The sequence below is a fragment of the Eptatretus burgeri genome, chromosome 3 (genome assembly GCF_056783735.1).
Source record: "Eptatretus burgeri isolate ZD-2024b chromosome 3, Ebu_testis_v1, whole genome shotgun sequence".
In the NCBI taxonomy this organism is placed as follows: domain Eukaryota; kingdom Metazoa; phylum Chordata; class Myxini; order Myxiniformes; family Myxinidae; genus Eptatretus; species Eptatretus burgeri.
In genome coordinates, this window is record NC_140963.1 from 107315314 (window position 1) to 107331569 (window position 16256).

At 33.4% G+C, this 16256-nt stretch overlaps 1 non-coding gene across 1 annotated transcript; it reads left to right on the top strand.

The window, feature by feature from the left end:
- The first annotated feature begins 2403 nt into the window (after positions 1-2403).
- Positions 2404-2475, top strand: TRNAD-GUC (transfer RNA aspartic acid (anticodon GUC)). The gene has a single exon. It is a non-coding gene; the product is annotated as a tRNA-Asp (tRNA).
- The last annotated feature ends 13781 nt before the right edge of the window (positions 2476-16256 follow it).

Below are 16256 nucleotides of genomic sequence, written 5' to 3' on the forward strand. Positions count from 1 at the left end.
TGTTGTACTCGTTAGTATAGTGATGAGTATTCCTGCTTGTCATGCAGGAGACCATGGTTCGATTCCCTGACGGGGAGAGTTCTTTAATTTTAATTGCCGACAATTTCGTTTTGTAAATTCCTTATTTTAAACATGTGATGTTTTTGAATCTTCTTCAACGGCACCAACACAAGTTTGCAGATCATTAATTTTTAAATTCCGACAAATTCATTTTTAATTCCTTATTTTCAACATGTGATCTTTTTGAGTCTTCTTCAGCGGCACCAACAAAAGTTTGCAGATCATCACCTTCTTCATTCCTGAATCACTTTGAGAATTTTTTTTTCCAACAGTATCTGCCAAAAAGAATGGTTTGCTTAAAAAATAGTTTCATTTGAAGAAAATATTTTGCTTGATTGGCAGAGTGGCTGAATTTTTCCACAAAATTTTTGCGTGGGAAAGCAATTTCAATGTGTTGTATTTGTGGATTTTATTACATGGCAATCACAAAAACTATGAAAGACAATCACTTGAAAACATTTGAGTCGATTGGAAATCAAGGATTTTTCTGTTTTTACAGATGGTATTCTTTTGAGGAAAACATTGGAAACGAACTGATGTGTTGTCCTCGTTAGTATTGTGGTGAGTAGCCCTGCTTGTCACGCAGGAGGCCAGGGTTCGATTCCCTGCTGGGGACAGTTCTTTAATTTTAATTGCCGACAATTTCATTTTGTGAATTCCTAATTTTCAAAATTTGATCTTTTTGAATCTTCTTCAATGGCACCAACTCAAGTTTGCAGATTATTTATTTTTAAATTCTGACAATTTCATTTTTGAATTACATATTTTCCACATTTGATCTTTTTGAGTCTTCTTCAGCGGCACCAACAAAGGTTTGCAGATCATCACCTTCTTGATTGCTGAATCACTTTGAGAACGTTTTTCCAACAATATCTGCTAAAAAGAATGGTTTGCTCAAAATTAAAGTTTGATTTGAAGAAAACATTTTTCTTGATTGTCAGTGTGGGTGAATTTTTCGAGAAAATTTTTGTGTGCGGAAGCAATTTCAATGTGATGTATTTGTGGATTTTATCACAGGGCAAACACCAAAACGAATGAAGACAATCACTTGAAAACTTTTGAGTCGCTTGGAAATATAGGATTTTTCAGTTTTTACATATGGTATTTTTTTGAGGAAAACATAGAAAACCAGCTGATGTGATGTCCTTGTTAGTATTGTGGTGAGTATCCCTGCTTGTCATGCAGGAGACCAGGTTTTGATTCCCTGACTGGGGGAGTTTTTTAATTTTTAATTGTCGACAATTTCATTTTTTGAATTCCTTATTTTCAATATTCGATCCTTTTGAATCTTCTTCAATGGCACCAACACAAGTTTGCAGATCATTTATTTTTAAATGCTGACAATTTTGTTTTGAAATTCCTGATTTTCAATGTTTCATCTTTTTGAGTCTTCTTCAGCGGCACAATCAAAATTTTGCAGATCATCACCTTCATCACTGTATCACATTGAGAACGCTTTTCCAACAGTATCTGCCAAAAAGTATGGTTTGCTCAAAAATGAAAGTTTCATTTGAAGAAAACATTTTGCTTGATTGTCAGAGTGGGTGAATTTTTCGAGAAAATTTTTGTGTGCGGAAGCAATTTCAATGTGATGTATTTGTGGATTTTATCACAGGGCAAATGCCAAAACTAATGAAGACGATCACTTTAGAACATTTCAGGCGTTTGGAAATACAAGATTTTTCAGGTTTTTACAGATGGTATTCTTTTGAGGAAAACATAAAAAACGAGTTGATGTGTTGTCCTCGTCAGGAAAGTGGTGAGTATCCCTGCTTGTCATGCAGGAGACCCGGGTTCGATTCGCTGATGGGGAGAGTTTTTTTATTTTTAATTGCCGACAATTTCCTTTTTTGAATTCCTTATTTTCAATATTTGATATTTTTGAATCTTCTTCAATGGCACCAACGCAAGTTTGCAGATCATTTATTTTTAAATGCCGACAATTTTATTTTGAAATTCCTGATTTTCAATGTTTAATATTTTTGAGTCTTCTTCAACGGCACAATCAAAAGTTTGCAGATCATCACCTTCTTCATTCCTGAATCACTTTGAGAAATTTTTTCCAACAGTATCCACCAAAATGAATGGTTTGCTCAGGAATAAAAGTTTTATTTGAAGAGAAAATTTTGCTTGATTGTCAGAGTGGCTGAATTTTTCGAGAAAATTTTTGTGTGGTGAAGCAATTTCAATGTGATGTATTTGTGGATTTTATCAACTGGCAATCACAAAAACGATTGAAGACAATCACAAGAAAACATTTGAGTCGCTTGGAAAAAAAGGATTTTTCAGTTTTTACAGATGGTGTTCTTTTGAGGAAAACATAAAAAAATAGTTGATGTGTTGTCCTCGTTAGTATAGTGGTGAGTATCCCTGCTTGTCATGCAGGAGACCAGGGTTCGATTCCCTGACGGGGAGAGTTTTTTTATTTTTAATTGCTGACAATTTCATTTTTTGAATTCCTTATTTTCAATATTTGATCTTTTTGAATCTTCTTCAATATCACCAACACAAGTTTGCAGATCCTTTATTTTTAAGTGCCGACAATTTTAATTTGAAATTCCTGATTTTCAATGTTTGATCGATTTGAGTATTCTTCAACAGCACCAACACAAGTTTGTGGATCATCACCTTCTTCATTCCTGAATCGCTTTGAGAATTTTTTTTCCAACAGTATCCAGCAAAATGAATGGTTTGCTCAAAAATAAAAGTTTGATTTGAAGAGAACATTTTGCTTGATTGTCAAGTGGCTGAATTTTTCGAGAAAATTTTTGTGTGTGGAAGCAATTTCAATGTGATGTTTTTGTGGATTTTATCACAGGGCAAACACCACAACGAATGAAGAGAATCACTGTAAAACATTTGAAATGCTTGGAAATAAAGGATTTTTCAGTTTTTACAGATGGTATTCTTTTGAGGAAAACATAGAAAACAAGTGGATGTGTTGTTGTCGTTAGTGTCGTGGTGAGTATCCTTCCTTGTCATGCAGGAGACCAGGGTTCGATTCCCTGATGGGGAGGGTTGTTTGTTTTTAATTGCCGACAATTTCATTGTTGAATTCCATATTTTCAGCATTTGATCTTTTTGAGTCTTCAACGGCACCAACACAATTTTGCAGATCATCACCTTCTTCATTAATGAATCACTTTCACAATTTTTTTTCCAACAGTATCCACCAAAATGAATGGTTTGCTCACAAATAATAGTTTAAATTTGAAGAGAACATTTTGCTTGATTGTCAGAGTGGCTTAATTTTTCGAGAAAAATCTTTGTGTGGGCAGGCAATTTCAATGTGATGTATTTGTGGATTTTATCACAGGGCAATCACAAAAACTCATGACAATCACTTGAAAACATTTCAGGTGTTTGGAAATAAAGGATTTTTCAGTTTTTACAGATGGTAGTAGGGTGAATATTCTGATTCTGGCTCACTTTTCCCCATGTAAATGAATGGGGGATTTTCAGCGATTCATATTTTTTTCCCTAACAAATAAACCCCCTTTTTTTCCCAAGGTATATTTATTTGTCTCCCCTTTTAACCTGGGGACACTTTTTTTCAAATAACCCATGCAATAAGATAAAGATTTGTTCAAGTGGTAAAGTGGTAATGTGATTTGTTAAAGGTGATTCTAAATAAATATCTGAAACGTCTAAGCCTCGGGACACTCTTTTTCAAATAACCGATGCATATTGTTTAGCTCACTCATTGAACCTATAAAGATTTGTTCATTCTCAAATTCCTTCAATAGTTTAATTTTCTTTTCACAATAATCCCCATCTAAAATATTGAAAAACAAAACAATTGAATCTTTATATTTTTTAAGATACCCCTTTTGTGCCATTACGAAATGATAAACTTCTCTTAATGCTCTTGTTTGACCACCTCCTGAGCCACATATCATTTTGAGATTATAGTAAATTGTTTTTTCATTGTTCAATTGATAACCATCAAAGTTTTCAGTCCATTCAAGGATATTCATTTTTATCTTTACATCCTCTAACTTACTAGTTTTTAAATTGATTTGCTTATTTGTTTTATTTACCTTTGTTTTAGTTATTTTTTCAATGACTTATTTGATATTTTTCATATTCATTATGTTTTCCATTTATATACCAAGACTGAGATTTTCTCCACTCTTTAGTTTGATTAATACTTGGTTTGACCATTTATATATTGCGAAAAAATGCGGCGGTAGCCCTTAAAAAACCGTAACCCATCTTCCCATCATTAAAACTATTTTATACACTCTATCATACAAATCTATTTTATACACTCTATCCTACAATATCCATATGGAACACAATCTATTCCATTATCTACAATAAATCTCTTATCATCAAAGGCTCCTAATGCCTTTTTATTTACTTCTTCACTATATATGTTATGTTTATAACTTCTTATTGTATTCATTTTCCTATATTCTTCTTTCTTATTCATCAAACAATTATAATAATTTCTAAAAGTTATTGATTTCTTTCTTCCCTTTAACCTCTTATCAATCTGATCACCATACTTATAAGCATATGCCTTTGCTCTCAATCCAATAAACTCACTCATTACTTTTCCACCCAACTCATCCTTAAACTTACCAATAACCTTTTCATTCTTTTTGGAAAATAACTCACTCTTCTTGCTGAAATTACTTGTATCATATACTCCAATATTTTTCTTCATATCTTTATAAACATCATCAGTTTTTATATCTAGGATAAAACTATCAGTGTCCATATACAACAATGAAACATTTTCACCATACTCTTTCTTTAAGTCATTATACAAATAATCATACATCAATATCTTTGATAAATCAAGAACTGCTGTTCCAATATAAATTGGTTTATCCATTACAATACTTTCCTTTTTCATATGAATTGCAGAAAAGTTCTCTGAAAAAACCTCTTCTCTCTCAAAACTTGGTTTATTTATCAATCTCAAAGCTTCTTTCCAAGATGTTGCGAATCTAATGTTTTGCCTGTTTCTAACATTTTCCATAGTCTTTCCAAATACAGCATTATTCATTAATTTATAAAAGTCCCCTTCAAATTTTACTTTTGTATTTGCTCTCATATCTGTATTGAATTGAATATACCTTTTCACCCAAGGACTTTGTTTAAATTTTAAAACTCTATCAATTTTAGCTACTCTCAATCCTTCTCTCAAAAACTGTTTTAAGCTTCTCTGATGCAAAACATATCCCTCTTTATCATAGAATGTTGTTAATAACTTTTCTGTTGATTTGCCTTTAATATTAAAACTTTTATGATAATCACTGAACCATTCTTTCTTTGGGGTTTCTTTCTCACATGCAAAAGGAAGGTCTTTATGCTTATTATGAAGATCACTCGGGTACCTCAAATCAACTTCAAAATAATAACCTTCTTCTTCGTCATTCAATTCCTCTTGAGAAGAAATAACAATATTCATCAAAGCCTTTTCATAATCCTTTTCTTCCACCCACTCTAATTTACCATAAGGCAGAGATTGAGACATTGCCCATCCATACAAATTATTAGCATCAAAATACATCAAATAATTACTATCTTTTTCACTATCATAATTTGGAAGATATTTATTATTTGCTTTAGCATATCTTTTTGAACATACTTGTGATATTCCACCTCTCTTGGACTTCTCAATCATCAAAAGCATATCAACATCACTGATTAAATCTATATCTTGTTTTGTCATTTTCAACATTGCACTCCAAGCTAAACCAGAAGCTGTGAAATAGTGGGCAGGATCTAATCCATAACAATTTTTATTATGACAGAGTGATCTAAAAGCTTCAAACACATCAGCTAACAATAAAACATCTGTTTTTAGATATAAATCATGATATTCTCCAAGGTTCTTTATCTTAAATATTTTCCATATTTCTTGTGCGTGTTTATATTCCTTATCACTTATCTCTTCTTCATAAAGGTTATTATCGAAACTTTCTTTTGAAGGAAGTTGTGTTTCTTTAAATCTCATAAATGAATCCATATAATCATAAGGATAAATTCCCTTACTTGTAAGAATTTTCTCTTTACTTTGAATTTCATTCCTTGTTTGAATTTCCTCTCTCGTGAGAATTCCTTCTTTAATCAGAATTTCATCTTTGATCAGAATTTCCTCTTTAGTTAGAATTTCATTCATTGTTCGAATTTTCTTTATAATTAGAATTTCATCTTCAGTTAGAATTTCTTCATTAATTTCCTCATTAATTAGAATTTCCTCTTTACTTTGAATTCTCTCTTTAATCTGAATTTCCTCTTTAGTGAGAATTTCCTCTTTTGGAAAGAATGAATTAAGATTTGGAAAAGAGTCCGTGGAGCTTAGATTTGATGCGAGGTCGGCTAGTGGTGTTCCCATAAACTTGTAAGAATCTAGAAACCTAATACGAGTTAAAGGTTTTGTGAATATCATTTTTGTAAATGAAATATACTTTTGACTTGTGTTTGTTATGGCAGAAATATTCCCTGGTGTTTTTGAAAGTTCATTTATAAATAGATGTGTATCATAATTGGCGCTGTTGTGAAGAAAGACTGGAACAAAAGAAGGTAATTTATAATTAAGATGACAACAGGAATGAGCGGGACCTCTATATTTACCAGTAAGATGACAATGATCCCTAACTTTAGACTCCTTAATTTCCCCCTCACAAATATGACATATTGTTCTTTCTAAATTCTAATTTTTCTTCTTTGGTTAATTTCATCGGTTCATTTGTTTCTTTCATTAATTTAGTGAGTCTTATACAATCCTTTTCTAATCGTTTTACAAACTCTTGTGAAGCTTTTTTTCCACTATAATGTTCAAGTTTGTTATACTTTTCTCCAACAGATGATTTGATATAATAACAGAAACCACAAGGAATATGTTTTTGATATTTATTTGTATATGATTATTTTGGATTGGGAGAAGCAGTATTTATCTTTTTAAGGATACACTCAAAATCAGCGTATATCACAAATGGGTGCATGATAGATTTATTATAATCTTCAAAAGAAATCTTTTCACCAGGTTTAGGCATTGTAATTACAGCTGATTTATGATTTACTACAATATTTTGAATGTTGTTCTAATCGTTCTTTTGTATGAAATGAATGAAGACATCGCTTACAAGGATATATTTTGTTTGCTGTTCTGAATACCTGAGAAGAGATTAATCTTGATAAATTATTGATGTATGTGTAATGTGAATTATTTCCAACACTAAAATATAAAAGATCAATGTGTGTTTCTTCATTTTTATAGTTGTTTGAAATTTTTAATATTTGAACTTTGTTTGTATCCGTTAATCCATATACATTAATAGAAAGATTATTCTTTTTCTCAAATTTAGGAATATCTGTTAGTGGCATTGGGAATTTAAAATCTTTAATGTCCAAGGTATTCTCATATTTCATATATTGTTTTACTCTTTCTGAATTACATTTTGGTGGATGAAAGTGAGCAAGAACAGACCAGAGAAAACATTTATTACACTGAACAACAAATTTCAAAAAATTTTTTTTACTGGAGATGTGTAAAGTGATTAAGACTAATTTGGGTACGCTGATTTCAAAAATCATAACCGTTTTGCTGTATCACGTCAGGATTTTCAGGAACAGAAATATTCCCATTGCCTGGAAGTCAGGATTTCAATGAAATTTACATATGTCTTTAACATGTCTATTTCGTACAATTGTTGTTAACTTGTGTTATATTTCTTTCTTTCAGATAAAGATGAGTAGGCGTTCCTGTTCCAATCATCCTGACAACTTCTGTTATGTCTGTGGTCGGTATACCAAAAAAGATCAACAGCGAAGTATATCTACAGCAGTGAAAATGAAGGCCGCCTACTTTCACTACTTCGGGTGTAAGGTGGGGGACCAAGAACAGAGCTGGGCACCACACATCTGCTGCAGAAGCTGTCACACAACCTTGACTCAGTGGTTGGTGGGCAAGCGCGCGAGCATGCCATTTGCGGTGCCCACGATATGGCGTGAGCCGCAGAATCATCATGATGATTGTTATTTCTGCTGCACAAGCATCGCCGGCTTCAACAAGAAGACTAAAGGTCACATCAAGTACGCTGACTGCGTCTCTGCTCGTAAACCTGTGCCTCATGATGACGAGAACCCCGTTCCAACACCTCCAGCTGATCAGAACATAGCTGTAAGCAGTGGTGAAGAGGATGGTGATGATGAACCTTTTGAACCCGACACTCAAGAATCACACCTTCTGAACCAGGGAGACTTAAATGATCTTGTAAGAGATCTCTCGCTGTCAAAGGCGAAGGCAGAGCTGCTTGGATCAAGGCTGCAGCAGTGGAATCTACTTGAACCTAACACCAAGATATCCTTGTTCAGAGCACGTCACAGAGACATGGCTGAGTTCTTTGAGATGGAAGACACGATGACATTCTGCAGTGACATCAACGGTCTGTTGAAAGAACTTGGGTGTGATCACGATCCTGCAGACTGGCGCCTCTTCATCAACTCGGGGAAGAACAGCTTGAAGGCTGTTTTGCTCCACAATGGCAACAAGAAACCATCAGTCCGACTGGCTCACGCGTTCGGCATGACAGAGACCTATGAGACTATGCGGCAGCTGCTTGATTCCATCAAGTACAATGACTTCAACTGGCACATCTGCGGAGACTTGAAAGTGGTGGCGCTGTTGTTAGGGCTGCAGTCAAGCTACACGAAATACATGTGCTTCCTTTGTCTCTGGGATAGCAGAGACGACAAGAATCACTGGACGAAGAAAGATTGGGAAGAGCGAAAAGAGCATGTACCTGGTCGACACAACGTGAAGCATGTCGCCCTTGTCGACCCAGCCAAGGTTTTCCTTCCACCACTCCACATAAAGCTCGGCTTGATGAAAAGTTTTGTACGGGCAATGGATCTGAATGGGCGTGGGTTTTTGTGAAACCGTGAAAAGTTTGGCGTGAAAAGTTTGGCAACACCTTGTCGGAGGCCAAGATCAAGGCTGGTGTCTTTCTTGGACCGCAAATCCGACAGATTATGAAGGACGAAACTTTTCCGACAACTCTAAACCCCAAAGAGCTGGCAGCGTGGAGGAGCTTCAAAGCTGTGACGGACAACTTCTTGGGGAACGAGCGCGCGGACAACTATGAAGAAATAGTGCAGCAGCTGCTGGAGTCCTTCAGGAAACTTGGCTCCAGGATGTCCCTGAAAATCCATTTCCTACACCAGCACCTGAACTTCTTCCCTGACAACTTGGGAGCAGTCTCGGACGAGCACGGCGAGCGATTCCACCAAGAGATTTCACTCATGGAGACGCGTTACCAAGGGCGGCACAACCCGAACATGATGGGCGATTTCTGCTGGTTCCTGCATCGTGAAACTGACACAGAGCAGCACAAACGCAAAGCCAAATGCCTAAAGCATTTTTAATTCCATTCTAGTGGAGTTTTTCTGTAATTTCTATAATTTTGAAGCATTCATGATGAAATAAATGAATTTTTGTAAATTTCATTGAAATCCTGACTTCTAGGCAATGGGAATATTTCTGTTACTGAAAATCCTGACGTGATACAGCAAAACGGTTATGATTTTTGAAATCAGCGTACCCAAATTAGTCTAAATCACTTTACACATCTCCAGTAAAAAAATTTTGTTGTTCAGTGTTATCATTGTTCTTAATATTAACAACTACCTTCTTTAGTTTTATTTCTTTTGGTAATTCAATATAAGAAGAAGCTTTAAGAGGGTTTGAGATTAGAATGTGTATATCTAAAAAGATGATTTTTTAAAATATTGAATCCACTTCCTACCACTGTATTATCAACATCCTCCTCTTGTTTTAATAGTTCTTCATAAACCCCACTGTTCAAAAAATCTTGAAATGATGTTATAAAATGACGATCTGTTCTCATATAAGGAGTTTGTTCTTCATCTTGTCTTTTCATATTCATTTTCACTCCCATATAAAACTTTAAAGTTTTCATTTCTTTTAATGTCTTTTTAATAACTTTTTCAACATCACGTTTCACTATTTCAATTGATTCAGCTATTGATGATGGACCGGGTTCTCCAAATTGAAAAATCCTTATTTTTATATGCCCTTTAAATGCCCCATCAGTGTTTTCAATATAATAGTCTCCCTTTACTTTAAACTCATTTTTCTTGTGTTTTTGTGATTGAAGATGTCTATTATAACTTCTCTTCAAAACATCCTTTGAACAGATATCACAATGTTTTCTTTCCAACTCAAGAGGAGATATTTTATGAAATAGATTAAATGTGTGTTTGTTGGTTCGGAGGTGTTTTCTATAATGTTTATATTTGTGATTGCAAACATCGCAGTATGTTGTATTCACCATATTTATATAATAAATCTTTGCTTAAACTAAAATTTTCTTGATGAAAATTTCGTTTATTTTACAGGTGAATCTGTGCTTAAAACCATTTTATCCTCCAACTTTTTCACTTGATAAATACAATGTTTCAAGACACAAAAGACAAGTTTCAATCAATCTCTTCATTTGTTAAAGATACTGAGAAATATGTCAAGGATGTAAAATTGAACAAAGATAAATATAACAACTATTGGATAAAAACAATTATGGTGAATAATATGAGTTCTTCAATTTCCTTCAGTGGAAGGGCTTTTAATATACCTGGTTGAACATCAATTAAAGTATCTCTAACAAAAGTTTCTCCTCTCCTTCTGGTAATATATTCAAAACTAGAAAAAGCAATGAAACAAGAAAAAGTATCAAAGAACAAAAACCTTATGGATGAAGCTTTAGAAAGAAAAGATAAGACCATCTGTAATATGCAAGGAGAAATTTGTATTTTTTTCAACAACCCTAAAGATGTAAATCCTGATGAAATAAAGGATGTTAATATATCAGGTGAAATGACATTTCGTTCAATAGTAATTAACGATCATTTTAAAATTACCTTTAATATAAAAAATGTTGTCGTTGAATCTGGTAATGAAAAAAAGTATATCGATATCGATGGTAATATTATTAAATATGAGTCAATATACAACTGAAAGTATAGATGAATTTCAGTTTAAGTAAAGTTTTACTTTATAAATATGCTAGACTTTCCTGATTCTCCATATGACAAATTTGAGAATTGTCCTGCGTGTGAAAGATGGGGATTAAACACAGAGTTAAAAGCCTATAAACAATGTTTTTTCTGTGATTATCTTCTAATTAATGATAATCAAAAATATAAAAAGGAAAACAATTCTTTTAGATTTACACCAAAAATGAATTACTTTACAAGATTGATTGGAGAAATGAATGTAAAGTATGAGGGTGATAACACACCTTTCCTTACAAGGGAAGAAACTGAACGTATTAGAGAAATGTTCAAAGGATTGTTGTTATATATTATTCATGGATGTGATTTTCAGGGAAATATCAACACAAGATATTGCATAAATAAAATAATGGATTATCTTGAAATTAAACCTGAACTTAGGATAAAATATAGAGTTTCTAAAAAAGCCAATAATAAATTAAATAACCTGTTTTCCAAATATATAAATGAATGATTTTTTATCCATTTGGGAAAATAAGATAAAATTTAATAACCATAAAAATCTCCCAAATTCATTAAGATGTCTCATAGTTGGTTCAAGTGGATGTGGAAAAACCTGCTTACTTTTAAAGATGCTCCTCACTCCCAACTTTTTAGATTATGATAATTTAATAATTTTCACAAAGTCGAGTTTTCAACCAGAGTATCAACTACTCTCACAAGGTTTTAATGCTGGTCTTCAAAAAGAAGATATAATCGGTTTATTTAAACTTCAAAAAAACTAAATGATTATAACATTGAAGATATAATTCAACTATTTTGTGATACACAGAGATGTAAAAAGAAATCGAATCCTATAACTTGTATTCTTAGTGATAATACGGATAATATACCGTCTCCCCAAGATTTGGATAAATCAAAAAAGAACCTCGTTATCTTTGATGATTGTGTTAATGAGAGAAACCAAACGGTAATGGACAGCTACTACACAAGAGGGAGACATTCTTCTTGTAATTGTATTTATCTTAGTCAATCGTACTTTCAACTTCCTCCTCGTTCTATCAGAAACAATGCTAATACTTTTATTTTATTCAAGTTAAATTCAATCTTCTTCTTCTTCTTCTTCTTTCGGCTGCTTCCGTTAGGGGTCGCCACAGCGGATCATCCGTATGATCCGCATAGTGATTTGGCACATGTTTTATGCCGGATGCCCTTCCTGACGCAACGCTGGTCACCTCTTACGACACAGGGATATGGTACACCTATTTTAACCGGGGTATACACCGGCCCAGTACACTGGTACTCATTTCGCCGACCTCGGAAGGATGACAGGCTGAGTCAACCCCCTGGTGTATTAATTCAGTAGCCCAACGGGGCTTGAACTCAGGACCTTTTGGATCCCAAGCCGCTGCCCTAACCACTGCACCAACACCAGGCTATTCAAGTTAAATTCAATAGATATCAATAATTTTTGGAGAGATAATTGTTCTACATTATGTAGTAAAAAGAAATTTGAGGATTACATGAAGCACACGACTGAAAAATATAAATATATTGTTGTGAAACAAGATGAGATATTAAGGGATATATTTTTTGTTTTATAAACAATTACATATATAAATGACAACTATTATTGTAAATCTTGTGGGTAAATCTGCTTCTGGAAAAAACTTTCATAAATCAAGGTTCTTGTATAGTACAAATGAGAATATTGTAAATTTACTTAAAAAAACACCCCGTGATACGCATTGTATGAACAACAACTAGAGCAATAAGACCTGGAGAAGTAAAAGGTGAAGATTATCACTATATTTCAGTGGAGGAACATATGCGATTGAGGAATGAAGGTCAAATATTTGAGGAGGTTTCTCTTGGTACAACAAAATATTCACATTGTAAGAGTGAGTTAAGGAAACTAAAATCTGGTGGTCTTGGGATATTAGAAACGAATCCAGAAGGAACGAGACAAATTATTAAACATCTGAGCGGAGTGAAGATTTTATCATTCGGTTTTGATGTTGATGAAGAAACTCAACGCAAACGTATGAAAAGCAGAGATGCAAGTATTAGTGAAGAAGAAATTACAACTCGCATTAATGTTAATAAAGAATTTGATGAAATATTTAAAGAAAAGGATTTATTTGAACACATCTACTTGAATGATGAAGAAAAGGAAAATTTCCCTGTTGATCTTTACAATTCATTAAATGATATTTTACAATAAATAAATGGATGCAAAAGAAAGAGTAAGAAGATTTAAGGAACATTAAGAGTTGGTTTCAAAAGTTGTAAAACAGCAGGAAGACATAAAGAAGAAACGCAGACAGAAACTAACGGGCGAAGAAGCATTTGAAAGAAAACAAGATAAATTTTTTAAACCACTTTTAAAAACTTCCCAAGAAAAAATGAAAGATGTTTCCACAGTTCCCACAGTAGAATATACTCCTAAAAAACTTCAAATGTGAAAAGATTTTGATCAAATGACGGAGGAAGAATTAGAGCATTTAGGAGAATTAAAGGTATATGATGATGAAGGTTTATTTCAACAACTGGAAGAGATTAATCGACCCCCTGATTATATTGTGAATGCTCTTCAAAACAATGAATATTCAGCGGATTCAAAAACCAAAGCAGGACTCATTCCAACAGAACAACCAACAATATTTCATCTTGTTCAAGAAAAGGTATTTATATTTAATGATGAATTAAGGTTCTTAGGTTCTGCTCAACCCCCTGTTAAACTAACTCCGAGATTAATGTTTCTTTTCACAAAAGATGGAAGACAAGGTTCAACTGTGAGGGATGAATCAAAGTATATTGATAAACCATTGGATATGAAAAATAATGATGATAGAGTATATTTTGATCTGCTGAACACTCTAAATTATAGGGTTAGTATTTCTAGTAAAAGTAGGAAAAATGAGAAGGAGAAACACATGATTCAGGCTTTAAGTATCCTTGGTTCAGGTATTAGTTTTCTTCCAAATGACCCATCGCAATTAGTTAATAGACTGTTATTGTTGTTAGGTAGTAAGAAGGCTGGAAATAACAATTGTTTTAATGAAGCATCAGCCATTTTAGACCAGTTGATGAACATGAAAATAATTAATAAATCTCAATATAAAGACATTTTATCTCATATTAATTAAGATGAGAAGCACAATCCTTAGTTTCAATTTCACAACAAGCGACCACACATCTTCATTCCCATACCCACTACAACTTGACCCAACAAAAGAATATGAGGCATCTTTATTGTCCATGGAAACTTATAATACCTTATTTAATATAACTGATAAAAATGACAAGTTCAGTTATAATCCCGGAAGTGGATACAAAATGATAACGGTCTCACCCGGAGCATATGAGATTTCTCAAATATCTTCCGAAATTGCTCGTCTTATGAAAGAACAGGGTGATGAACCAAAAAATATTGTTATAGACATTCAAAAACATACTTCAAAATCAACGATTAAAGTTAAAAATAACTACAAGGTTGATTTCACAATTGATAATTCATTTAGAGAGTTATTGGGTTTCTCCTCAAAAAAGATTGAAACTAATGGGACGTTCTACAGTGATAATGTCATTCAAATATCCTCAGGAATAAATTCGGTGTTAATTCACTGTGATTTGATTGATGGTGCTTATAATGATGAAAAAAAAACAAATGCAATATTTTCATTCAGCGCATACTCAACCCCAATTGGTTATAAATTCAATATGGAACCCACAAATTTGGTTTATCTCCCTGTTTCAGGAAAAACCATACACAGAGTAAATTTTAGGATAACCGACCAAGATAATCGTATGATTTCTTTTAATGGAGAAGTTATATCCATCAGGATTCACCTACGTGAAGTTTTCCAATAAATAAATACGATGGTTATTGTCAGGAAACACGAGTTGGGAAAATATAAAATAATTACAGGGGATGGGATGTTCCTTTCCCCATACTACAAGGGTGAAGGTATGTATCTTGGTAGAGGATACTATAAACCTAAGAGACAAAGGGGTGTTGGACATCAATTTAGAGGAGATGGGATAATAGATACTCTAATGGGTATTGGTTCAACTATTCTTCAACATAAAGATCTAATTGGTTCAACTGCTTCTGCTGTGTGAAATGTAGCAGGTGCTGTAAAGAGCATAAAAGATGCCCAGAAGGAATCTCATAAATTACAAGCAATAAAAGAAATTAAGAAAGGCAAAACTCAGTTGTCCCCCCAAGAACGACAGAAAATAATTTGAATACTTGGATCATGGTTTCAAAAGTTTTAACATCTTTTTTTCCTAAATAAATACAGGTATGGAAGCAATTGATAGTATCTATGATTTTGATGATACTATTATTATCTCAAACTCCACTAAAAAAGAAGATTACTTCAAGGTAAATGCAATGACTGGAACAGACTGGAATACAAATGGTACAAAAAGTTTTGAAATAAATAATCAACAAACCTATTTGAATCTCTCCGAAAGTTTCTTGTTGTGTAAATTTAAATTCACTAAAGCTGGGAATAACACTAACGCTACACTTGTAAATGATTTATTCTGGAAAATGTTTGATAGTGTGTGTTTGTATATTGGAACACAATAAGTTGAAGCGGTTGATTATGTCTCTGCTGTGTCTGAAATGATGAAATTTACACTCTATAAATTCAGTGATAGAATGGGAAAGGGGTCTGTCGAAGGTTTTATTCCTGATATGTCAACGGGAACAAACACAGACCCTGGATATACTCAAAGGAAAGGAGCGTATAATGATGACACAAAAGCAGAAAATAGTTTTACTGTGGCAGTTCCTCTTTAAGGTATATTTGGATTTTGTGATCATGATAAAGTTCTGTGTGGTCTTAAAATTAGATTTCAACTACAAAGGAATGATAATGAAAATAGATTGCTTTTTGGTGTTGGTAATGCTTTTGGTGATCAGAATAAATTTGTAATTGAGGAAATGAGTTGGTATATCAGTGAATATACTCCTAATCTTAAAACAGAAGAGATGTTGAATAGAAGACTTAACTCAAAGAAACCACTCAGTGTATCATACCTCAAAAGAAGATGTCAACACGTTAAACTCAACCAAACTACTTACACGTGGAATTTGGGTGTTCTGGAAGGAAAGCCACGATATCTGTGGATCATTTTTTAAAAAGCCAGATGGTGATACTGCGAATGATAAGAATAATGCATTGAGTGATAAT